General features: G+C 40.8%; 1 long non-coding RNA gene across 1 annotated transcript in view; it reads left to right on the forward strand.

Moving 5' to 3' along the window:
- LOC113592809 (uncharacterized) overlaps positions 1 to 23,181 on the forward strand; it is a 48,498-nt gene extending 25,317 nt beyond the window's left edge. Inside the window, exons 4-6 of the long non-coding RNA XR_008291013.1 lie at positions 3,003 to 3,036; positions 17,091 to 17,389; positions 21,795 to 23,181. This is a non-coding gene — a long non-coding RNA (uncharacterized LOC113592809). The remainder of the gene's footprint in view (positions 1 to 3,002; positions 3,037 to 17,090; positions 17,390 to 21,794) is intronic.
- Positions 23,182 to 25,323: the final 2,142 nt, after the last annotated feature.

The following is a 25,323-nucleotide window of genomic DNA, read 5'->3' on the forward strand; positions in this document are numbered from 1 at the left end:
TACCCCTATTTCTCTCTCTTCCTCTTCTGGGACCCCTATGATTCTGATGTTGTTCCTTTTAATGAGCCACTGACTTCTCTAATTCTTAAATAGTGCTCTTTTGCCTTAGTCTTGCTCTTTTTTTCTGCTTCATTATTCTCCATAAGTTTTTCCTCTATATCACTGATTCTCTGTTCTGCCTCATCCATCCTTGCCACGGCAGCATCCATTCATGATTGCAGCTCAGTTATAGCATTTTTTATTTCATCCTGACTCATATTTACTTCTTTTATCTCCACAGAAAGGGATTCTAATCTATTTTCAACTCCAGCTAGTATTCTTATTATCGTGATTCTAAATTCTGGTTCAGACATCTTGCTTGTATCTGTGTTGGTTAAATCCCTGGCTGTTGTTTCTTCCTGCTCTTTCTTTTGGGGTGAATTCCTTCATTTTGTAATTTTGAAGGGGGGAAAAAGAATTAATGAGGTAGAAAAATTAAAATTAAAATTAAAAAAATTAAAATTAAAAAATATTAAAATCAAAAAATTAAAAACACACACACACAACAATTGGATAAATGATACTAGATCCTAGGTGTGTTTTTGACTGGGTGGTGAAAGTGGCTTGATAGATTAGAGAAAAAAGGGGAAAGAAGAAAAAGAAAGGAAATCGTTTGAAAATTTGAAAAAATGAATACACTGAAGTAGACTAAAATGAAATGATGGAAGTAAACTAGAATTTGAAAAAATTTACACAAAAGTAAAAAATATAGTAGAAAAAAATTAAAGAAAAATATTTTAATAAAAATTAAAAATAAAGATGACTTTTTTCTTTCTGTATTCAAGAGAAAGAAATGAAAAAGAAAAAAGAAAAAAAGGAAATCATTTCAAAATTTGAAAAAATGAATACACTGAAGTAGACTAAAATAAAATGATGGAAGTAAAATAGAATTTGAAAAAATTTACACAACAGTAAAAAATATAGTAAAAAAAGTAAAAATTTTTTTAATAAAAATTGAAAATAAAAATAATTTTTTTCTCTTTATTCAAGAAAAAGAAAAGAAAAAAAAGAGAAAAAAAAGAAAGAAAGAAAATTGAATAGATGGACCTGCTAACAGACTGAAATAGGACTGAAATTACTTCATTTTCACCTAGAAGTCAGACTATGAAACACTTCATAGTCCATAAACTAAGCAGGTGGTGAGACTTCTGTTCTTGAAGAGCCAGGTTGGCCCAGTTGGGCGTGGCTTAGTGTAATGGCTCCCTTCTCCACTAGATGGCGCTACTAGCCTATTGGGGTGGATTGTTGTGGCGCTTGTAGGTGCAAATGCTCACGTGCAGGAGTAGTGAAAATGGCGTCATTCAGCTACCCAGTCTCTAGTATCGGAACTCTGTTCTCTCCCATCAGCAATTGTGCACCTGTCCTTTGTCTTCAGCTTTAGTCCACTCTCTGCTTTTACACTGTCCATGATCAAGCCCCAGTTAGTACCTCTCTCCTAAGTTTTGTCTCAGATACGGCTGTTTTCCCCGGCCCCTTACTTCTGAGGGACTGCAGCTTTGACCTGTTCCGCCCCTCTGCAGAGGGTCTCACCAAGCAATGGCCAAATGCCGGCCGCACCCAAGAACGTTTGCAGGACTATGCTGCTGCCCATGCCCAGAGACTGCAGCCAGTGCCAGCCTGCCCCAGGAAAAGTTCATGAGATAGTATAGCAGCAGTGTTTCGAGATTATGGAAAATCACAAAATCTCAACACACATCTGGCACCAGACTTCACCCTTAAGGACCTTGTTCCAGCACCAGTGAATGTGGCTGTTCTCTGGGGTCTGCTGGGACCAGGTGGCCTCAATAGTCTCTACCAAATGTCCTTCCAGCAGTGGAGCCGCTTCTCCCCGTGTGGCCCGAGACCCTCCCAGATCCCATTCAACTCCTGGGGATTTGCCCTTCCCACCAGAGCACCACCAGGTATCGAGCTGCAGAGCTGCAGACTCTGCGCTCCCCTTGTTTACAGTCTTAATGGAATTTAACCCCCCTCCTTTCTTCTTTCTCCCTTTTTAGTTTAGTCCCTGTGGCTGTTTCCAATTTTCCACTTTCTCTCCAGCTGCTTTTGGAAAGTGGTGCTTTTCCCGTATTCTTGCCATTGTCTCTGTCCTCTTTCCACACGCAAGAGCACCTCCCTGCCCTCCGTGGCTTCTCTCTCCCCCAAGTTCACCTCTCCGTGCTGTGTACCTGCTGAATTCTGTGTTTCAGGTTGTGCAGGTTGTTGTGTTAATCCTCAGATCAGTTTTCTGGATGGTTTAGTGTTGGTCTGGCTGTATTTCACAAATGAGAGACACACACAAAACTTCCATATGAAGGGAACCATCTTGGCTCCCCCTATATCTGAGATTTCAATAGTTGTCTCTCATTAACTGATAGAACAAACAGAAAGAAATTCACCAAGCATATGGAAGAAATTACTACTAAACTAATTGAACATTACTAATTAATTGAACTTACTTGATGTTTCTAGAATATTCCATCCCCAACAAGAGATTACACTCTCTTCCAGCATACATGGAACATTCACGAACACAGGTAATTGTTTAGACCATAGGAGTCTCAATAAATTTAAAATAATAAGTTTATACAAAACATGTTTTTATCATAATTATATTCGAGATAAAACAACAGAAAAAAATCTGGAAGTTACATATTTGGAAATTTAAATAATACACTTCTGAACAACCAGTGGATGAAAGAAATTACACAAAAAATTGAAATTATTTTGAATTCAAATATACATGAAAACAGAACATATCAAAAGACATATGGCTATTTAAAGCAAACTTTATTCCATGAGTATTGTTGAGTGTAACATAGCTGTGTAAGATATAGGTACAGATGTAGATATAGGCATAGATAGATATAGATAGGTATTGCAGGTCATATATCAAAAATCAGTGCCTATAGAGAATTTTATACCTTTAAATTGTTTATTAATTTACAGGAAAAGTCTAAAAACACTTATTTAATCTTCTTCTTTAGGAGGTTAAAGGAAGAGAAGAAAAGTAAACTTAAGGTAAGTAGAAATAAAGAAATAACAGAGTGGTAATCAAATGTTTAAAAACTGAACAAATTCAGTAAATCACTACAGCCAAAAGCTGGTTTGTTTTTGGAGTTTGTTTTGTTTTGTTTTGTTTTGTTTTTGGAAGTCTACAAAACTGAAAAACTTCTAGCTTGACTGATCAAGAAGAAAGAGAGAATGCCCTAATTACCAATATCAGGAACAAAAGAAGGCATCATTTAGACATTACAAACATTGAAAAATAATAAGTGAATAATATGAACTACTTCAAGCCAATAAATTTGATGATATAAATAAAATGGTCAAATGTCTTGAAAGGCAAATCTCATACAAAAAGAATTTCTCTCAGGCTGTGATGCAGTAGCTTGTGTATAAGACCAGTCTCCCACAAAGAACAAAATAGGAAAAGAAGAAGAAGGAGGAGAAGAAAATTTTAAATAATTTTTAAAAAGACACAAGACAACTAACTACTGAGGGGAATGAGGCTGAAATTCCAAGAATCAGAGTGACGAGAATCATGGAGAGCGTAGCTCACATACAGCACACACCCACATTATTCCTTAGGGCATTTGCTAATTATTGGAACATGGAGCCAGGTGCCCATTCCTGAGTGGTTAAGTATTCAGCAGAACTGTTGGTGAACTCATAAATCTAAGGAGAAGAAAAAAATGCTTTTGTGACTGCCCATGCAGCCAATACCTAGGGAGCCAAAATTCTAATGAAAAGGATAGTTCACTGAAATGAGCATAACTGTTGGTTTCTCCTTGAGGCATTTGCTAAATTCTTCAATAGTAGAGGTCAGGGGAATAGTAAGCAAGGCATAAAACTTTTGAGTGTAGAACAGTTGTCTTTAAATCTCTCAGAGCTGACAAGATAAAAATTGGAGATGAGAAACCACAAAAGGTTGTGAAGCTGTGGGCAGGGGAACTTATTAAATACCCAAGGATCTCAGTTGGGAATCCATGGAGAGCTTGAATTAAGGAGTTTGCTCAACCAGAGGTAGATGATACTTTGTAAGAACTGCAACTCTGCTTCATATCAACCCTGTTTCTAGTCAGATTAAGGTGATCCACCATCAGTCTATTTTCCACCAAAGGACAGGGTAAACATCTCTGGAGGAAAATAACATGGTAGCATTCAATTAAAAGTTATCTGGCATGTTAAAAAAGGTGACCAAAGGAAAGCGTAAAACAGAAAGATACTCACTAGTGACTCAGTTTTCAAAGGCACCAGAAATACAATGAAAAAGAGCTACTTTTTTAAAAAAAAAAGTTTATTTATTTTGAGAGAGAGAAAGAGAATGAGTGAGTGGGGGAGGAGGGGCAGAGAGAGGGAGAGAGAGAATCCCAAGCAAGTCCTGCATTGACAGCATGGAGCCCCCCCCCCATACAGGGCTCCAACTCATGAACAGTGAGATCATGACCTGAGCTAAAACCCAGAGTCGGATGCTTAACTGACTGAACCACTCAGGTGCCTCCAAAAGAGCTCCTTTTTGAGGAAGTCCCTTGAGTATACACAGATGTAAAAGCATAGTAAAATGGATATGTCAGGCTTGTGTATACTGAGAGAATTTACAGAAAACCTAAGTAAATAGAGACATATACCAGTTTCGTGGACAATAGGATTCAATACTCTTCCCATAGTGACCGATGAGTTCATTGCAACCCCAATCAGAATCCCAGTCATTTTTTTTTTTAGAAATTGACAAGCTAGCTCTAAAATGTATGTGGAAGTACAGGGGACCTAGAATAATTAAAACAATTTTTGGAAGTAAAGAGAAAAGTGAACATTTATGTAACAGACTTACTATATAGCTTGAAATAATCAAGGCAGTGTGATATTAGCAAAATAAAAGACTTATAGGCCAAGGAACAGGAGAAAGCGTTTAGAAACAGACCTCTGTTTTTATATACTTAATTGATTTTAGAGAAAGTTTCCAAGGTGATTCAACAGAGACAGAGTATTTTCAATAAATGCTAGTATAACAATAGATAAAGGACACTTCAACTCAGACAAATAAAAATTTAAAAATAAAAGATGTTTCATAATAGAAGATCTACATATAGCCAAAATGAACATGAAAAGATCCTCGATAACATAAACATAAAGGAACATAATGCATGTGTTCCTTTAAAACCCAAAACTGAGTAAAACTAATGTGTGATGTGGAAGTCAGGACAGGGCTTACCTGTGGGGGGTAGTAACAAGTGGAAAAGGACACTATGGGGCTCTGATGTGCTGATAAATTTCTTGGTCTGGGTGTGGGTTGCACATATCTGTTCACTTATGGCTCATGTACATATGTATGCTATACCACAATAAAAAGTCTACTAAATAGATTCAAAGACTGGCTTTATAAGGTTAATAAAGTTATTTTAAAGTTTATCTCCAAGAGTAAGTCATGTGAGAATAGGCAGAAAAATGCTTTGAAAATGAGTAAAGACAAAGTATTGCTCTGAATTTCAGTTTGTAGGTCTGGTGTCAGGACAACTCGAGTTTTAATCTCAGTTCTACTAGATAATAAATATGTCTCGGTTTCCTTAGCTGAAACATGTATATAATAATTGTACCTATTTCACAGAGCTGTTTGAAAGAATAAATCAGATATAGTTTGTAAAAGTATTAAGCATTGCATGCTGAAATATGTGAGTCATGATCAAGAAATAGTAGCTATGACAGTAATGGTGTTAATAATAATAATAACATAAAAATAATATTGATATGAACCAAAGTTAACTTAAAAATAGAATAGTGGTAGAGGAACAGGTTGATGTATTATTTTTAAATGTTCATAAACTGATCTGAGCATATATATGAATCAATATATAATACTGGTAGCATTTCAAATCAATGGGGATTGGATGAATTGTATCATAAATCATTTTCAAATTCAAAGGCAGACAGCAAAAAGAGATAAAAATTTTTGTGAGGCATACATGACAGACAAAGGACGATATATAAAACCAATGAAAAAAAGAGATAAACATTGCAGTTGAAAGTGAATCAGAGGACCCAATTAAGAAAATCACAAAAGAAACATATATATATATGAGTTGAGTATGCAAAGAAAGTATATTATACCTCACAGAGAGATTATATTAAGACAAGCCATATTTTTTGCTTATTCAATTGCTATTAAATATCATATATTTATATTACCTTTGTGAGGAAATGGACATATATTGCTTTTGGGAGTACCAGTTAATAGCATGTTTTTGAAAGACAATTTAAAAATGTGTATCAAAAGGCTTAAACTTGTATATCCTCGTTGATCGAGAAATTACTCTTGCTGAATTTATCAAACAGAAATAATCATGATCACACTCAAAGATTTGGCTATAAAGAGAGAAATTGCCTTGTTTGTAATAAAAACTTTTAGACATAACTGTAGTTCCAGTAATAGAAAATTATTTTATTCATCCAAGGAAATACTTTTCAGCATTGACAGTGATGTTAGGAAATAACTTTAAAGAAAAGGTGATTTTTACAACATCCCCTTCGATTTCAAAAAGCCGGTGATAAAACAATATGGATAGTATGACCATATTTTTGCAAAATAAACACTTACATATGTTTGGAGAGAAGACTAGAGGTAGAGTCCACCAAAATGTTAACAAGAGTTGCATCAGAGTGACCAAATTATGCATGATTTTAATTATTCCATTCTGTATCTATATTTTCTTAAGATTTTTAGAAGGTGTGTATATTACTTTACAATAAAAAGGAGAGCAATAATATTTCAATGTAATCTGTGTAAAGATAACAGCACCCATAAAATACTTATTCTAGTATTAAAATTAAGGGGGTTACAAATGCTCTTTGTAGGGATGAAGTTGATGTTTGAGTTTCGCAGTTAAAAAAAACAGACAATAGGTATTCAAAAATTGTGGAGACTCTTCAAGCAGGCAAGAGAGACAGTATGGAAAAAGGACAAGGGGATTTAAGCCCTTTTGCAGAGAATGGACAAACATTGAAAGTCAAGTTACTATATCTCTACTTTTTCGTTGGTCTGGGTTAGAGGCAAAGTTGGAGACATAAGCAAAAGCCAGGTCAAGCTAGGTCAGTCCATCGTGTCATGCAAGGAGACTGAATCTTCCAACAGATGGAAAACCACTGAATTAGCAGAGAGCACGATCAGATCTGGGTTTCAGAAGCATCCCTCTGGCAACATTTTCGGGGATGAATGGCATTGCTTAAGAGCAAATGGAGATCGGATACTTCAGATGCCTTTGCGATGGTCCATGCACTGGTGACAGCTTGCAAAAAGGCAGTTATTAAGGTTGGCCAGAGAGGGTTGAGTGTGAGAGAAATTTAGGGTGTAGAAGTAACAAGCCTTGGTGACTCTGAAGGTGCAGAAATGAAAGTGAGGAAAACATCGAGGAAGCCCCAGTATGTTATTTTGAACACATGACGTACAGATGAAGTAATGTTTTCCTTGTTGTACCTAGAGGCTTTCTACTTACCAGACATCTATGGAGTACACACACTCGCACAATTCATTAAAAACATTGATACATCTTTAAAGTTAACCAAACCAGACCAAAACAAGCGATAGAAAAGCTACTGGTCAATAAGAGAGTAAGCAACGAGAGGAGCTGAGAAACCCAAAATTAACAAAGAAAATAGAAAAGAGGTGAAGCTTGTTTAGGTACCTAGTAAGACCTTTTGGACAAGAGAAAAATATTAGGGACTCTAAGATTCAGCTCATTAAGAAATAGCAGTGTTTAGGGGCACCTGGGTGGCTCAGTGGTTAAGTGTCTGACTTCTGATTTTGGCTCAGGTCATGATCTCACTATTTGTGGGATGGAGCCTGACATCAGGCTCTGTGCCGACAGTGCAGAGCCTGCTTAGGATTCTCTCTCTCTCTCTCTCTCTCTCTCTCTCTCTCTCTCCCTCCCTCTCTGCCTACTCCCCTGCTTGCCCTCTCTCTCTCAAAAATAAATAGATAAACTTGAAAAAAAAAGAACAGTGTTTATTTTGTACTACAGATTCTGGTTTTCATGTGGAACCACACTGTTTTCCTAAAAGAGCAAAAAAAAAAAAAAGGAATTAAAAGTACTACTTTTCCATATTGGAGAAGGCAACTTGATTTCTTCCATTCTTTGTTTCATTTGTATTTAAAGTTCTTTTCACGATTGTTGCTGCTTGCTAAAAGCAAAACTATGGCATTATATAAGCTCTCACTGTAATCGTGACTTTTTTCTGGTGTACTGGTGTGGGCAGGAAGGTACCTTGGGCGGAGCAGAATGTACCATTTTGCTAGTCATGACAGCTTTTCTTGGTGCCTTTAGCACCCACTCTTATCACAGCTCCTGATGCAACATATAGGAAGTATGTATTTCTTTCTCCCCCATTCGATGAGGCAGGGGCTTTGTTAGGTAGGTAGATAGAGAAATGGAGAGAGGGAGGGAGAGAGAGATGAGTAGATAGGTGTATGAATTCATTCATTCGATAAATGTTCACTGAGTGCCCACTGTGTGCCATGGAATCATGGTCCAGTTCCTAACACGATGAAACACACACGTCCCAGTCTCCAACACCAGTGCCTAACACTGGCCAGGACAATTAGCAGGAGCCCCAAAATACACAATCACCTAGATGTGATCTGTATTTCGGCCTCGATCATTTGTCTTCTGTGGGACCCTGCACATGTTGCTTTATCTCGGAGCCTTCCGTTTTCATGCAAAAGTTGGACGAGCTGAGGGCGGGTAAAGGGAGTGGGGTGGTATCGATGCAGAGTTCTCTCTAAAGTGAATGACTGTGGGAGGCAGCTTGTCCTGTATCTCCAGTCTGATTGTCGCACGGCGTGAGGAGTTGTCAAGTATGTGGATCTGATAATGACAGTGAGGAAGGACTTGGAGGTGGACGTGTTTCTTATTCATGGGGGAAGCCAAACGCCTGGTGATTAAGAGCACAGACTGTGGAGCCATCTGACTCAAAATTCTGATGCTAAAAGTTCTTGTCCCGCTTGTCATCCAACTTTGGTCAAATTCCTTAGTTTCTTTCCTCCTTTCTGCAGTGGAGGTCACAATACCTACCATTTATTGAGTATGTACTAAATTCCGGGCCCTGTGATGCAAACTCATCCAATCTTCAAACTGTCTCTGTGGAAGAGACAATGCCTTAATCTCCACTTTACGTAAGAAAGCTGAGACACAGAGAGGCCAAGTAACTGGCCCAAAGTCGCACAGCTAATAAATGGTAAGCAGGCAGATGCCAGGACCGAGCCCCGAAACATTGCTCTGCCTCTCTCTGTAAGTAAGATGATGCGGTAATACAACGCTAAGGTATAAATATGAAAAAGTGCTGTGGGAATTGTTTAGGCTAAGAAGCAGTAGTCGTGAGTTGCTGGCCCAAGAAAAACATCATTATTATGATGATAACTACCATTCCCGAGTATGCATGATAGAGTAGGCAGTAACTAGGGTGCTTTATAGACTTCATTCCATTAAATCTTCACACCTGCCCTGCCAGGAGGTTATTACTCTTCTTACTTTATGGGGGAGGAAAGTGAGAAGTTAAATAACCTGTCGAATGTCCCACTGGTTAGTAAGGGGCAGGGCCAGAATTCAGACCTGCCTGACGGAGAACCGGGCCCCTACCTCGACGCCCCAGTGTCCGTCCACAGGTGAAGGACCAGAGGCAGGAAAGGAAAGGCACGCGAGGCTCTTACTCCAAGGTTGCACAGTGCAGAGATGGCGGACAATAAAGCTGAAGCATAAGCTAGGGCGGATGCAACATGTACACTGAGATTTCACCTTGAAGACAATGGTGAACCATTCATACGTAAGCCAGAGTATGACCAGAAATCATGCCACGAACACGACTCACAAACCTCCATCTTTGTTGCTGCCAGTATTTGAACCCCTCCAACCTCCAAATGCATTCCTTAAACACTGGCAAAAAGTGTTCCCTGAGTATGCAGGCTATAGTACTTCTATCTTCCCCTGGATTTTCACAGGATTTACTGACAGAGCCTCTCACTGAATATCGAGCGGTATTTATGTTTTACTGCCTATTACTTGTCCTTTCATCTCGGTTGCAATTTCCTAGAAAACTGGCATTGTGTCTAAGGTTTCCGTGTGGTAAGTGCCTGTCTTCGTGACCGCACGTAGTAGTACTTTAAAAATGCTAACTATTGGTGACAGAATGGATGTGGCATCATTTTAAAAAGACTGCCTCCTCTCCAAAGGAGTAAGCTACGAGAGAAAGTTTCTCTTAGTCAGGAGTCAGAGAAGATCTGAACACATCTCAAGGTGATCGAGGGTGACCAGACCGGGAGAAATTCCCCTCTACCTTGAACCCCGATTTTCTCATCTATCCAAAAGAACCAACACTTCCTCTGAGGACAGTATGTTTAAAAGGAAGGGAAAACACCAGGGACCATGCTGAGCATGTAGTAGGGATGTACTAATGGCTTGAAGGTGGGAGTATGATGTAGTTTTGGAATCAGAACATCTTACGTTTAAATCCATGTTCCATCTGGATGCAGGACACTTGTTATAGGCTGAATTGTGTTCCCTCAAAATTCATATGTTGAACTCCCGCCCCTCATACCTCAGAATGTGACTGTATTTGGAGATCTGGCCTTTAAAGAGGTGATTAAAGTAAAATGAATTCATACGGGTAGGCCTTAATTCAATATGACTGGTGTCATTACGGAGGAGATTAGAACACAGACGCACATAGAGGGATGATGATGTGAAGCCGCAGGGAGAGGACCGCCACGTGCAACTCAAGAACAGAGCCGTAGAAGAAACCAACCCAGGGGTGCCTGGGTGGCTCACAGGGTTGAGTGTCCGACTCTTGATTTTGGCTCAGGTCATAATCTCATGGTTCATGGGATCGAGCCCCCAGGTCAAGCTCAGCAATGATGCCATGGATCCTTCCTAGGGTTCTTTCTCTTCCTCTCTCTCTTCCCCTCACCGGCTCTCTCTCTCTTTCTATAGATAGATAGATAGATAGATAGATAGATAAAAACTAACCTTGCCAACCCATCTCCAACTTCCAGCTTCCAGGAAGAAAGACTAAGAAAACAGATTTCTATTATTTAAAGCACCCCGTGTATGGAACTTTGCTATGACAGCCCTAGATGACTGATACACTATTTAACTTCTTTGAGGCTCAGTTTACTGCTGTATAAAAACGGCTATCCATCCCGATCTTCAGGGAAGTGTTGCAAGGCTTAGACATGATTTATGGAAGGCAGGTATGGGCACTCTATGAATGATGTCTGGAAGTTGTAGTGACGACCATAATAGTAGAAAGAGGGTTGGTGATAGGAAAAATATTGTTGACTCTAGCCCACAGGGCTATTGAGGGGATCAATTGAGGGGATGATAATTTTGATGTGGAATATAAACTTCATCCTCCGGAATCAAAGTGCCTGAATGTGAACCTTGGCTTCACCACTGACAATGTACGTGATCTTGACTATTCTAAATCTCCCCAGGTTTCGATTCCCAACCCATTAAACATAACACATAGCCCACTGCATTGAGTTGTTAAGAAGATTGGTTAACACCATGGGATACTTATTACTATGTGTCAGGACCTGTCTTAAGCCCTGTATTAACTTATTTAACATGCACAAATGGTTGGGGATTTGGTAATTTGGTTATCCCTATTTTTATAAAGTAAAGAATCTATGGCATAGAGTGAGAAAGTCTTCAAGTCACAGAGTTAGTGAAAGGTGTAGCTGGCATTCAAACTTGCACAGAAAAACGGAAATGAACGAGTAGAATGGTAGCTCATTAAACATTATCTCTTTGAACTTATTGTTCCTTCCTAGGCTTTGTTGCCGGTTTCCTCTTCAACTGGAAGGAAGCGTGGGTCACGTTCCTACCAGGACTGGAATCTTAATCAGAGAGTGTTTGGAGACCTGTCCACTTCTGAAACAATACACTGGCATAAACGCCTTCGAGGGCTTTCCTTCAATTCCTGGCTCCCCTGGGGTAGACGTTAGTGCTCTCTGACTCCTGAGCACATGGTTCTGGCCCCTTTTGGGAGAGTGGGGCCATGTGACTAGGTCATCCAATGTAGGATGGACAAAAGTTATGTGTGTCGCTATTAGAGCATTTAACTGCTAGTGTGAGACCCTTCTGAACTCAGTTTCCCCTTGACACAATGACCAGCCGTGGTTGTGAGGCTGCCTGTTCTGTCACCTGGATTCTTGAAAGACAGCAATGGCCACAACATACTTCTGACACACAATAGACATGCGGCTTAAATGGGAAATAAGTTCTTGTTGATTTAAGCCACTGAGATTTCAGAGTTGATTGTTACTACAGTGAAACAGTCCACCTTAACTGATGCATCCATCCAATTTGCTCATTTTAATGTCCTGCCTCTTCCTCCTGGGAATCTTCTCTGCTTAATCACAACGCCCCAGGTCTTCTATCTCCTCCTCTGTTACTACTTCTTTCCTTCTACTTTTCGTTCTTTCGGTCCTGTGCAATTCCTTTCTACAGTCTTCCTTCAGTGGGGGTGTCTCCCTGGGGAAACATGAGTATACCTGAATTTAGGGACAGAATCATTCTGTCTGCCCTCCTCCTGTTTCAAACAAGGCTCAGAATGTGGAACCCATCCTAGGTTCTGCTCATGAAATGCAGCCACTAGAGCCTGATTTCTGAGGACTTAGACACACTCTGAGTAACTTCAGCCAAATCAAGCACTGCAGAACTTATCTTTCCAATGATAAGGCTGTGTCCAGCCATGACCGCATGGAGTATGTCCACTTAACAAGGACAAGAGAAGCTGATTTGTCCCTAAAGGGCTTTGAAATTCACTCCACTAGCATGAAATGGGTCAATAAAAACAAGAAATGAAATTGAGGTCAGAGACTTTCTCTGGAGAGACAGTAAATAGCATCTGAGGCCTCCTCCACACCCCTGTCCCCACGGTGCTGCTGCAGCTTCATCGGCAAGGTGCCGATTAATAGCCAGAGGAAATGTCACTGCTGCGTGGTGTCCTGGGAACCACGGTCCTCTTTTCCCAGGAGGAAAGGGGTTGCTGTGAGGAAATTCTGCAAGCCAGGCTGCAGTCATCACAGGCAAGATTGCTTCAATTGCTAGTTCTATATTTGTAGCTAAAATCCCAGGGCTATGTTCATTGATTATAATTGGGGATTTGGCTAGGGTGTAAGCATTTTAAGGGCAGGGATTAGATCTCGTTGAAGATTATCTTCAGTACCTTGCGTGGTCCATGCCATAGAATAAATGCTTATGATTTTTGATGAATGATTCAGTGGATATATGGATGTCTTAGTCTATTCGGACTGCTGTAACTAAAACACTGGGTGGTTTATAAATTAATTAATTAATTTATTTATTCATCACAATGCTGGAGGCTGGAAAATCCAAGGTTATGGCATTCACAGATTTGGTGTCTGGTGACAACCTGCTCCCTAGATGGCTGTTATTTCTAATGTCACTTCACGTGGCAGGAAGACAAGGGAACTCTGTCAGTCCTATTTTATAAGAGCATGGGTCTCACTCATGAGGGCTCTGTCTTCCTGTCTTAATCACCTCCCAAAGGCCCCCACCTCCTACTACCATCACCTTGAGGGTTCGTATTTTAACATATGAATTTTGGGGGGATGCAAATGGATAAAAAACATAAGTGGTTCGTTGGCTGTGTCCTCTATTAAATTATATCTATTCTGTCACGTGCACACGTGTATCCCCCACATTTGCCACAGCGTCCTGTTCAGAGCACCCCAATAAATGTTTGTGCAATTAATGGTCTAGCCATCTTTTATATTAGGAGAGGCAAATGTTGCCTGGGTGAGAAAAGTCCACTCATACAATTAATTAAACACCGAGTGTTGGCTGTGTGACTGTCCCTGCCAGCGACAGGGTTGAGGACACCAATGAGGCAAGACTCTGCTCTCCTCACTTTAGTGAAGAAGATAGGGCTTCCTGCTAAGGATCTGCAGGGCAGTAAGTAAAGAAAGCATGGGGGCAAATGAAAAAGAGAAAAAATCTTCCCCAAAGACTGAAGGAGAGCAAGATATGGCCTCTGAGAGTGATGACCCCTGATGGGAGGGCTCGGGAGATGACAGGAGTTTGCTGTGTGGATCTGTCAGAGGAAGGGTATTCCAGACAGAGTTTCTATCCATTTTAACACCTGGCCTTTCTGATAACCCTGGACATCTAACCAGCACAGGGACTGTGGGTCATCCTGAAAACCTTCCTCCAAACTTGGGCGTCCTGAATCTTAACAAGATACACTCTTCAATATGGTTTGTTCCATCTTTCAAAGCTCTATCAAGCCTCATCCCCTCTGGGAAACCTTCAGACTAATCTAGCAAAGATTTCTACTCTGTGGGCTCAGAATCTATCAGCTCTGTCTCAAGCAAGCTGTGTGATCTCAGGGAAGTCACCTTCATTTTTTTTCATCTGCTAAATTAGGGTTTCAAGAATACCCTTCCCTCGAAATCGCAGGATAATTAATGACACAGCACCTGGTAGTTCATCAACCTTTCAGTTCCTTGTTTTTTGTTTTTCTCATCTATGAAATGTTATGATAATAAAATGAGCCAACAAAGGTAGAACACTTAGAACAGTGAGCAGCACACAGCAAGCATATATGAGTGTTAACTATTATAATTCCTACTACATGACATGTCCATTCCTTAATAGATACTGCTTGGTATTAATTACAATAATAGTACATGAGAGCCCTCTTTATTACTCTGAACCTTCTTCCCACACTGATCTTGATCATTAAAGAATTGTTGGCCTGAGATCAGAGTTCCTGTTTGGGAATTCTAACTCCTGGCCCACGGTCCTTTGGTCATGGCACCAGCCAGCATGCTCCTTAGTTAAGAATCAAGGCTGGTGAACCATCCAAGCTTCAGGCGCTCAGCTCCTCTGAGCCTCCTGCCCTCCTCCTGGCTAGAGAACACCGTGGGCTCTGCCTTTTCCCCAGCAATGCTGGCAACATAGGTTCTTATGCTGCTAAAAATATGCAGCTCAGGATTCAAGGTGAACCAGATGGACTGATTTTCAACTTGAACAAAAGATGAGACAGAAAGAATGTAGTATTTAGTGGCTTCTGCTTGGGGTTGAGCAGGCTGGGAGAGGTAAGGTTTTATCTTAACTACTAAAGGATATTTTTTAATCCAATAGAGTTTCTAACTGGTTTGGTCAACAGTTATTAATGTAGATTCACTAGCAATGCCTTCTTAATGGAAGAGGGCGAGAAGCTTCTCAATTTGAGACACAGTCCCTCTGGCATTAAGGACTTACCCGTCTTCCAACTTGACTTTTATCTCTGGGCTTCCTCCCTGGTGATTCCTGGTCCTTGATGGTTACAGAAACTTAAGATTCAAAAACACTTAGAACCTTGTCTTCTAGGGGATTCTGTGAATCATGACTTCTGAACTAAAACTACATATGTAATATTTCTCCAGCAATAATGATGGGAGGTGTAGGGGCAGGGTTTGCTCTGTATGGTTTACAGTGGACCTACAGCATATTTTGGTAACTAGGAATGCAGAGACTGAAGAAATGAAAATATTGCAAGAAATGTTGCAGCGCTTGGTATATTTAGTGAATAAAAAAGTAAAGAAAGTCTGAAGCCATGCACCATGGAAATCATCTTGATAATTTTCTAATGTTGACAATCGGTATCTATTGAAAATTTTGGCTAGATCATAGGCTAGATACTTTCCAATACAACACTCCCTATAATCCTCATCAGCAGGGTGGTGACAAAGGAAGCAGTATGAGGCTCAGAAGAACCAGTAAGTTTGCCTAAGACCACACAACCAAGCAATGAAGAAGGAAGGATCAGACCAAGTCTCCAACATCAATGTCCCGGATGCTACAGCCAAGTCTGTCTTTAGGTCCAGGGACAACCAGAGTTTGAATTCTGAGTATGGCAGAGTGGGGTTTGTCCAGGTGGAGTCCCCAGTCTGCAGTATCGGTGTCATACGGGAACTTGCTAGAAATGCAAGTGCTCTGGCCCACCCAGACACACTGAATCAACAACCCTGGGGGTAGAACCAAGCCATCTGGACTTTTCAGCAAGTCCTTTGCCTGATTCTAACGACTACTGTTGTGTCAGTAACGTTGGCCAGAGCCTCAGAAAGGCAAAGGAAATTGCCTACAATCCTAGAACAGCACTAGGTTTTGAAATGAGGTTCGTCTTCCCTTAAACTTGTAATGTTGCATGAGGTGTTTTCTAGTGTAGAATAAGTTCTTTAGTGTCTGAGCTTTAGTTTTCTTAGCTGCCAATTAAAAACAGTGGCCAAAGATGAAGATTCTGGAAATCATTAGCATATCTCCTATTTACTAGTCATGTGGCACAGGCAATTTGTTAATCTCTTTGTGATCTGGTTCCTCACCTGCTGAATGCCTCTTCAGGCTGTCGTGGCCATCAGTGAGAAACTGCCTGATCAGTACCTTTGCACAGTGCCTGGCACAGAAAAGAAGCTCAGTGACATGTGAGTCTGTTCGTGGACATTAATTGCTCATCTTCTTTCTCTCTAAATAAAATGGACAATATCCTTACCCAGTGCCTGGAGCATAGTAGGTGCACAGTAAATGCTCAGTCCTTATGGTTCTTTCTAATGGAGGCTTCTTTTATTCTCCTTGACAAGGTAAGTATCTCCCCAAGTGGTGTTTCACCTCCTGGATCTTCTCCCTGCAGCCAATTCCCTTAATGTCAAGCAGTGAAAGTGGATCCCCAGGAAATAAATTCCAAAGCTATTGTAATGGAAAGAGTCAGCTTCAGTCAACTTTACCATTAAACTCTTAATAAGAGAGTCTGCCCTATAAGGGAGTCGCCTTGCAGCACTTTCTCCTAAGAACTCTGGTTATTAACTATAACTCCCTGGAGATGTACTGCCCCGCCCCGCCCCCGCCCCCCCCCCCCCCCCCCCCCCCCCGCCTTTCAGAGCAGCCTCTGTTTTTCTCTAAGGAAGCCCTGGCGAATCTCTGCATCCCACTTGGTAAAACAGTGATTTAATAAGATGCTTAATTATATTTGAACCAACAACGATATTTTACGGAATACTGTAATTGCATTTTCCATTTTGCTAGAAAATCGAATGCTGAGAAGCCTGTGAACTTGTCACATCAGTGTGCAGCCTGGACAACTGACAGACCCAACACCAAATGCTGTGGTTCCTTTTGCAATCGTGTGTAATTCTCCAACTCTGAGCAACAGGTTTGGAGGTCTCTCTGAACCCAGCTCCAGAGGAAACACTCGATACACAAGTATAACTTAATTGGCAATGTAGATGCGGACAGTAAGGAAGGCTGGGTAGACAGGAATTGTATACAAAGAGCCTACAGCTACTAATGTATAATCTTGTAACAAAACTGCACCATCACCTCTGGTAAGTCTTAATTTACTTATGTCTGAAATAAGAATAATAATAATGCCCATGCTGCTGGTAAGGGAGAGGTTTAAAAGATACCACTGTAGCTAATGGCTGGACCTAGTCGGTATGCAATAAAACAAGAGTCTTCCCTTTGGTCCAAGGAGACAGCCTAGAAAAACTGACTTCAGTGTTTAAAAACAAACAGGAAAACAAAGAAAAGTGGGACAACAATGCCCCCAGACTTTGCTTAGAGGAAGGCTCAGAATAATTAAAGCAAAGTCATGCTGGTGCTCTGCCCATCTGTGCTTATCACTCAGCTCCTTGGCACAGTTCTGCATTGTCTTTACCTTTGTCCCCTACCGGCTGCAGATAACGCCGGTGACAAATTGCTGTTTCCATGAATCACAGGGCTGTTAATCCCCACCGTGTCTCCTTAAAACACATCCCTGCATATCGCGTGATGCTGTGCTTTCTTTACAAATCTTTTAGTTGCCTAGTTACTGGGCTAATATTGATAATACCTGCTGCATTGCGTACCCAGCTCCTCTCTGTGGTATGCGGGGTCCCCAAAGCACCCTGCGGGCATGCGTCTGTCCCCAAACTGCTCCATGGGAGTTTTTCAAAAGATAGGCTTCAGCTTTCTCTGTTCTCAATACCTCATACACATCAAGACGTGGCCCATTAGGGGCGCCTGGTGGCTCGGTAGGTTAGCCATTCGACCTTGGTTTCGGCTCAGGTCATGATCTCACAGTCCTTGAGTTCGAGCCCCGTATCGGGCTCCATGCTGATAGCATGGAGCCTGCTTGGTTTTCTCTCTCTCTCTCCCTCTCTCTGCTCCTCCCCTGCTTGGGCTCTCTCTGTCTCTCAAAATAAATAAATCAGTTAAAAAATTTTAAGACATGGCCCATTATAAGCACCAAGGCAGTTTGGATGACATGGATGTGTCCCAAATTTGGGACCAGAAGTTTATAATCTTAAGAGTCTTATAGAGTCTTTAATTTTTTAAATATTTTACGTTTCCATACTAAAAACAAACCTGCTCATTATTTAAAAGTTGCAAATCATTAGGGGCGCTTGGGTGTCAGTCAGTTAAGTGTCTGACTTCAGCTCAGGTCACGATCTCGTGGTTCACCAGTTTGAGCCCCAGGTCGGGCTCCGTGTTGACAGCTCAGAGCCTGGAGCCTGCTTCAGATTCTGTGTCTTCCTCTCTCGGCCCCTCCCCCACTCATGCTCTGTCTCCCTCCCAAAAATAAATTAAAAAAATATTAAAAATGAAAAAAACATTAAAGTTAAGAGAAGAATAAAACATTATATATCTACATAAATATAGATAGGCATCTTTTTATCTAGATATAAATATACATATATAAGTATAGATATAATATCACCTAAAGATAATCTCTATGAATGCCATGACACATTTCCTCCCAATGTTTTTTTCTATTCATAGTTATTTTTTTTTAATTTTGGTGTTTATAAGATAGCACTTACGTGAACCTTTTAAACTATCCTCTCTATACGCATGCTTTCCTGATAGATTCTCTCTATAAACATAATTTAAGTGACTGCATACTATTCCTCTGAGTAGAGGCATCGGCTTCCTTGACGCTGCCTCTAATGTTGTCCTTACAGTGTTTTTAATTTTAAATTTCTTCATAAGTAATTCTATGACGGGCTACATTATAGGGCCCATAAAGCTGCCATTCCAGCAGAAGGAGATAGATCATAAACAAGAAATGTAATAAATAAATGAAATAGTACATAAGGGATAAAGGAGAGAGAGGAGAGCAGAGGGACAGTTGCTGCTTTAAATACAGTGGTCAGGGTAGGCCTCACTAAGACTGAAGACTGGCAGGAAATAAGGAGGTCAGACACCCCCAGATCTGGTAGAAGATCCTTTCCGGAAACAAAACAAAAAAAAAAAAACAAAAAAAAAGAAGAAGAAGCATGCAAAGGCTTTGAGGTAGAAGAATTAACAAGTGGAGACAAAGATAATTTAGTGTAATTGTGCAGGGTCTTGCAGTCTGTTGCAGAACAGCCCCAGGCTGCTGAGATTCCATCTCAAGTGCCAAAGTTTCCGAACCTGGAAGCATCAGATGACAGAGTGAGCAGGCAGTCTTAACACTGCCCCTAGTCTAACTAAGCCTTCGACAGGTTTCTTCCTGAACACGACCTGCCTTTTCGTAGAGCGTTTGCTTCAGAAAACTTCCAGTCTTAAATTCTTTCTCTGTCCCTTTGAGATGTAAATCTTCTCCCAGACTGTTGCAAGTTTTATAACCCAGAAATGTCTTTCTCAAGGGCCTGGGAGCCATCTTTAAAATATACTCATCTGAGGAGAGAGTGCGCCTACTTCCTAGTCTCATCTCCATCACTGGTCATGCCAACGTTATCATCTCTCACTTGGAATACTGCAATGACTTCTTAACCAGTCCTCTACGTGTTTACTCCTCATTGTTTATTCTCTATAGAGCAGGCAGAGAGGTCTTTTGAAAGTCACACTGTATCCTTCCTCTACCCAGGAACCTCCAGTTGTTTTCCATTACCCTTTCCATAAATTCCTAAGTCTTTCCTGGCTCCCCAAGGCCCCGCCTACTTCTCTGACTCAACACTATGCTCTTAGGTTCTCTTTCACTCCATCCCAGCCATTTCGGCCAATAACCCATCCACCCCGAGGGCCTCGGACCCTGCTGTTGGTACGGTGCAGATTCTCTGTATGGCTTCCATTCTAACTATTCAGCTACCTCCTGACATATGCTTTCCTCAACCCATCTAATTGCCCCGTCTGAAATGTTAATTTTGTCACTGCAGCTTGCTTTCCTAATACATACCTACCAGGACCAGACATTATGCATTTATTATTGCCTAACTCCGCCTCCTCTCTAGAAGGTAAGTTCCATTTTGTTCACTCCTACATTTTTTGTAGCCTCACAAGTGAACAGTAAGTGTTGAGAGAGTGAAGGATAAGTAAAAGACTCTGAGGTGTCTGGTTGTTTAAAAACAATGGTTCAACTTCCTCAATTTACTTATCCACCAAATCCTTTTCCATGTAACACTTCTCAATATGGAGCAAAATCAAAAGCACAGATAGTGGCAGCTTAAAGGTGGCTGAAAGATCTTTGATCTTGCTCTCATCAAGAAGCAGGGTCTATGTTGTCTCTACTTGAATGTGGGTAGTCCCTACGATCGCTTTCTGCAGTAGAATGTGGCAGAAATGGTGCCATACCAGTTTTCTGGGTGCAGATTGTAAGAAACTGTCAGCATCCACCTCCTGCCCCTTGGAAAACTCTCTTAGAGCCCTGAGGTGCCATATGCCAAGTCTGATTATCCTGCTAATGCCGTGCTGGAAGGGTGTGCACCCATAGGTGCTCCAGTCAGCAGTCTCAGCGGAGCACAGCCTTCTAGCCATAGTCCCAAGGCACCAGACAAATGAAAGTAGGTATCTTGCACTCTCCACACCAGCCCGTCTGCCAGGGAAATACTACGGTCTCCACTGAGACAGAAGAGAAGGATCTGCTATGGAGCCCAGTCTAATTTCCTCACCACAAAAGCACGAGACGTACGGAAATGATTAATGTTTTAAAAACAACAAACCAAGCTACCTTTGGGTAATTTTTAGGGAGCCATAGATTACTGGAATACTGATACGATCCATTCTTTGCATTTGGAGAGGAAAAAAAAAAAAAAAGACCTGGAGAGGAGAAAGTCACTTTGCCAAGGTGTCTTAGTGGATTCATAGCAGAACTGGGACCAGAGCCCCTATCTATCCAGTGTTCTTGCCATGAGCAAAGCATTTTAGGAGTTGCTCTGGATCCCTTCCTCCTTCTGTCACATGGGCTGTCCCCTTCGGTTTAAACCAACATTTGTTGAATACACTGTGGGTGTCAAACCAGACCTGGGAACATGTACATACTCATTTCATTCAGTCTCTCTAGCCAGAGGAGTTCTTTAGGAACCAGCCAGTGTGGACCAGCAAAGAGGGATGTCATCAAAGCTATAAAATGAGAGGCAGGTCCAGCCAGAGTGTAAATTGACCAGAATATATTTCATTCTCCTGGCTGCGAGGCCTCACACTTTTGAATGAATATGTGCTTAACTATTTATAATTGACCTTTGCACAAAGGAACGTGAAATTTTTATAGCCCAAAGCTTCATTTATTAACTTCACTGGAGTGTAAAATATTTCTGTTTGCCATAAATTTATACCAGGACAAACAATATATATGCTAATTAGTAGTCATGTCGTTGTCTGCACGCTGTTGTGTTGGCCGGTCATTTCCAACAGGCAAAATAGCAGAATTCAATCGACAGATGACAATTGAATGGCTTGATACTCGCTGTTCAAACAGTGAAGTCTGGAGTGGTGAATTAATGGTGTTCATTATAACGAGTCCATTTCCTTTTCATTTCCTTTATAAATTAGTCCAGGTAACACGCTGAGTCCCTTCAAGAATGGCTCCCGGGAACCTGCTGAGATACACCTGCAAAACCCACAACTCAGCAGAATCCCTCCGGCTCTCATCCTGTGGTTTTCATGTTCCTTCTGGAGTTTCAAAAACTCACTGATGTTTCAGGTGTGGAAGGAACCTTAGAGATCATCTCTACTGGTTTCACAGAGAAGGGGACGGAGACTGAGAGTGGTTAAGCGTGTTGCCCAGGGTCACGTAGAAAGGCAGCGTTGGAGTCAGAGCTCAGGAGTAGGTCTCAGTAAAAAATAAAGCTGGGAAACCCCTGAGTGATCATCACTGTGTCCTATCTATTTAAGAGGTGGTAAAATAAAGGATCGAGGAGGACAAGTTCAAATGCTATAGACCTCGTGGAGCCTAAACAGAACTTGAGGCTTCACTCTACTCATTCATGTGTCCATCAATTTAAGGGATGTTTACTGAGTACCTACTATGTGCTAGGTGCTGGAGGTGAAATGGGTATCCAAGTACACATAGCCCCTTCCCTCACAGAGTCTAAAATATAGGGCAAGAAATATATATCAATCAAATTGTCACACAAGCATATACTAGCAAAATGTGATGGGCACTATGAGTGTTAGAAGGGTGGGATATGGTCTAGTCAAAGGGGCTAGATATCATATGAGGGCTGAGATTGAATGAATAGAGATTGATAGGTGAAGTGTGTTGAGGTGGGTAAAACATAATTCTAAACAGAGGGAATGGCATGTGCAAGGGGCCTGAGGTACGAAGAAGCTTGGCCCATTACAGTAATTACAGAAAGCTTGTGATGGATGTGTGCCCAGAATGAGAAGGGATGAGTCTGGTAAGGTGGTCCCAGTTTTGATCATATTGAACTTTGTGGGGTTTAGTTCTTTGTCCTAAGACATAGGGAGAGCAAATCAAGGCTTAGAGGGGCATGCAAATGGCATGCAAAAATAGAACACTTTGTTTCCATTGTAGCACATGTTATATTGAATTTCAATGTTGCTCCCATGGTTGGTCCTTAAGTGTAACCATTGCTTGAATCATGTCTATTTCTATCTTCTATTTACAGCACCTAGTTCTTGGTATGTAAAGGAAATTTGTTCAGTTCTTGGTATGTAAAGTAAATTTGGAATGCTGCCTGCTGCATGAAAACACAATTTTCCCATCATCACCTACAAAACATTGGCAAAGAAGGGCCGACTGTTTTGTGTTTATATCACATGGATTATTCCTTCCCTTCTCCATCATGATATAAGTGTGAAGATGCAAAATATCCCAAAGCCGATCCTTCTTCGTCTTTGCTAACAACAAATAAGCCATTTTACTTCTCAGAACAATCTTCCAGCTAAATATTTCCCCGGTTATACATAATCTAAAGCCTCATGAAATTTTCTAGGAAAACTTTTGTTCCTCAATAAAAAGGAAAAATGAAACTGGTATGTCTAGCCAGCCTTCTTCTTGCCTTGATTTCAAATGCAATGGGTGGAGCTGCAGCAACCATCTTGTGACTAGGAGGTGACAAGGAAATGGCAAACAGAACTATTAACATACAGCTACCAGTCTCCATACTGTCAAGTCCTTACTCTGGATCCATATTTGACCAACGAAAATAAATTTCTATTAGTTTTAGCCCTCTGGTTAGGCTTTCGGTTACTTGCAGGCAATCGTAGTTCTAGCTGATAGAAAGCCCTAACAAACTGCCTGTCACAAAATAGAAACTCAGTAACTATTCACTCTCTTCCAGACGCAGGCCACCCCCTTTTCCACCAAGCTATTTTTCTTATGCATTTCTCCACGTTTTGCTCTCTTCGTTTGGTTTATCACGTGTATTCAAATACTGGAGATAGAGATGAGACAGAGATAGAGATAGGGATAGAAATGAGAGAGGGAGAAATAGAAAGAGAGAATGAGGAGAAAGAGGTTACCCTGGGAAGCTTAAAACCATGTTGGAAGATGAGGGACTTGCACAGGTAAAATAATAACACCATACACAAACCTGCTGAGAAATGGGCACAAGGTCTGTGTTGCAAATCCCATCTTGCCATCAACAACAGCAGAACTTTGGAAAGTCACATCACCATCTGGGATCTCTATCTACATTTGCAAAATAAGGAGGCTTAGATCATCTCAAATGCAGTACTTCTCAAAAGATATTCCACAAACCACCACATCTAAGCCCCGATGAGGCTTGTAAAACATAGACCCCTGGGTCTGGACTTAGAGTCTCTGGGACTGAGAATGAATGATGGGCATCTCAAGCATGCTCCTGCAGTTGTTATAGCACTTGAGACCCATTGTCAAGTTCTATTCTTGATCTAGGATTCTCTGATTTACTTGGGACGAAGTACAAACTCTATATTTTAGATGTGCAGTTAAGGCAGAAGCCTGATGCTTTAAAGCATTGTTTTAATTGACTTAAGATGATTGAGAGCTAAGGCTCCAGTGCAGCTGGAGATCCCAGCTCCTCCCGAACAAGAATCAAAGTTTACTGACAATTGCTGAATTAAATTATAGGAATCTCCACGGTGTTTGCTGCTGGAGCTGTTCACAGTGTTGTCAAAACACCCTCTGTGCATATGTATCTGTGTGGATGTATGTTTGAACACATGCATGCCTGTGTATAAATATATGCATGGTCACATATGGATGTGCACATGGGCTATCCACAAACAGACTAATGTTTGTGCATAGGGATCAAGTATGCATCGCTATATACAGCTACATGTGCTTACAGACACACATTTCTGAATATTTGTACTTACACATTCACACGAGATTACACATATGTATATAAATGTACCATGTTTTGCACCATTTGTTACTGATTTAAAACCGAGTTGTGAATAGAAAATAGTAAAAATCTTTGTTTGATAGTCCCCGAGGTGTGGGAAAATAGAAGAGACTATTGGAAAATTTGCAGAGGTTAGACTCAGGACGTTAATTTCATTTAGTTTCTTGAAATATCTTCTTATAAAGGTTTTTTTTTGGGGGGGGGAGGTTGTGTTTATTTTCAGTGAGGACAGAATTCTGGGCTTCTTGTTCCAGCACTATGCATAACACATTGGATGTTCTTGGGCAAGTCATGTGATCTCCATGGGCCACAGTTTCCCATTCTTCTTCTATAGTCTTAGAGTCCCTTGTTCAAACCTGAATGACAACATTTACAGTTTGTGTCTATTTTCCTTAGACTATTAATGTCCCTTTGGTAATAGGAACTACATCTTGTTCAGCTCCATTTTCCCAATGTCTATGAGAGAACCTAGCATGTTATAATGGTGATAGTGATGATGGTGGTGATGGTGATGGTGATGGTGATGATGATGGTGGTGATGATATCACTGATGAGGACAGTGATGATGGTGATGGCGATGATGGTGATGGTGATGATGATGGTGATGGTGATGATATTACTGATGATGGTGATGGCGATGATGATGATAATGGTGATGGTGATGGTGATGATGGTGATGATATTACTGATGATGATGGTGACGATGGTGATGATGATGATATTACTGA

Source organism: Acinonyx jubatus, chromosome D4 (assembly GCF_027475565.1).
Source record: "Acinonyx jubatus isolate Ajub_Pintada_27869175 chromosome D4, VMU_Ajub_asm_v1.0, whole genome shotgun sequence".
Classification (NCBI taxonomy): domain Eukaryota; kingdom Metazoa; phylum Chordata; class Mammalia; order Carnivora; family Felidae; genus Acinonyx; species Acinonyx jubatus.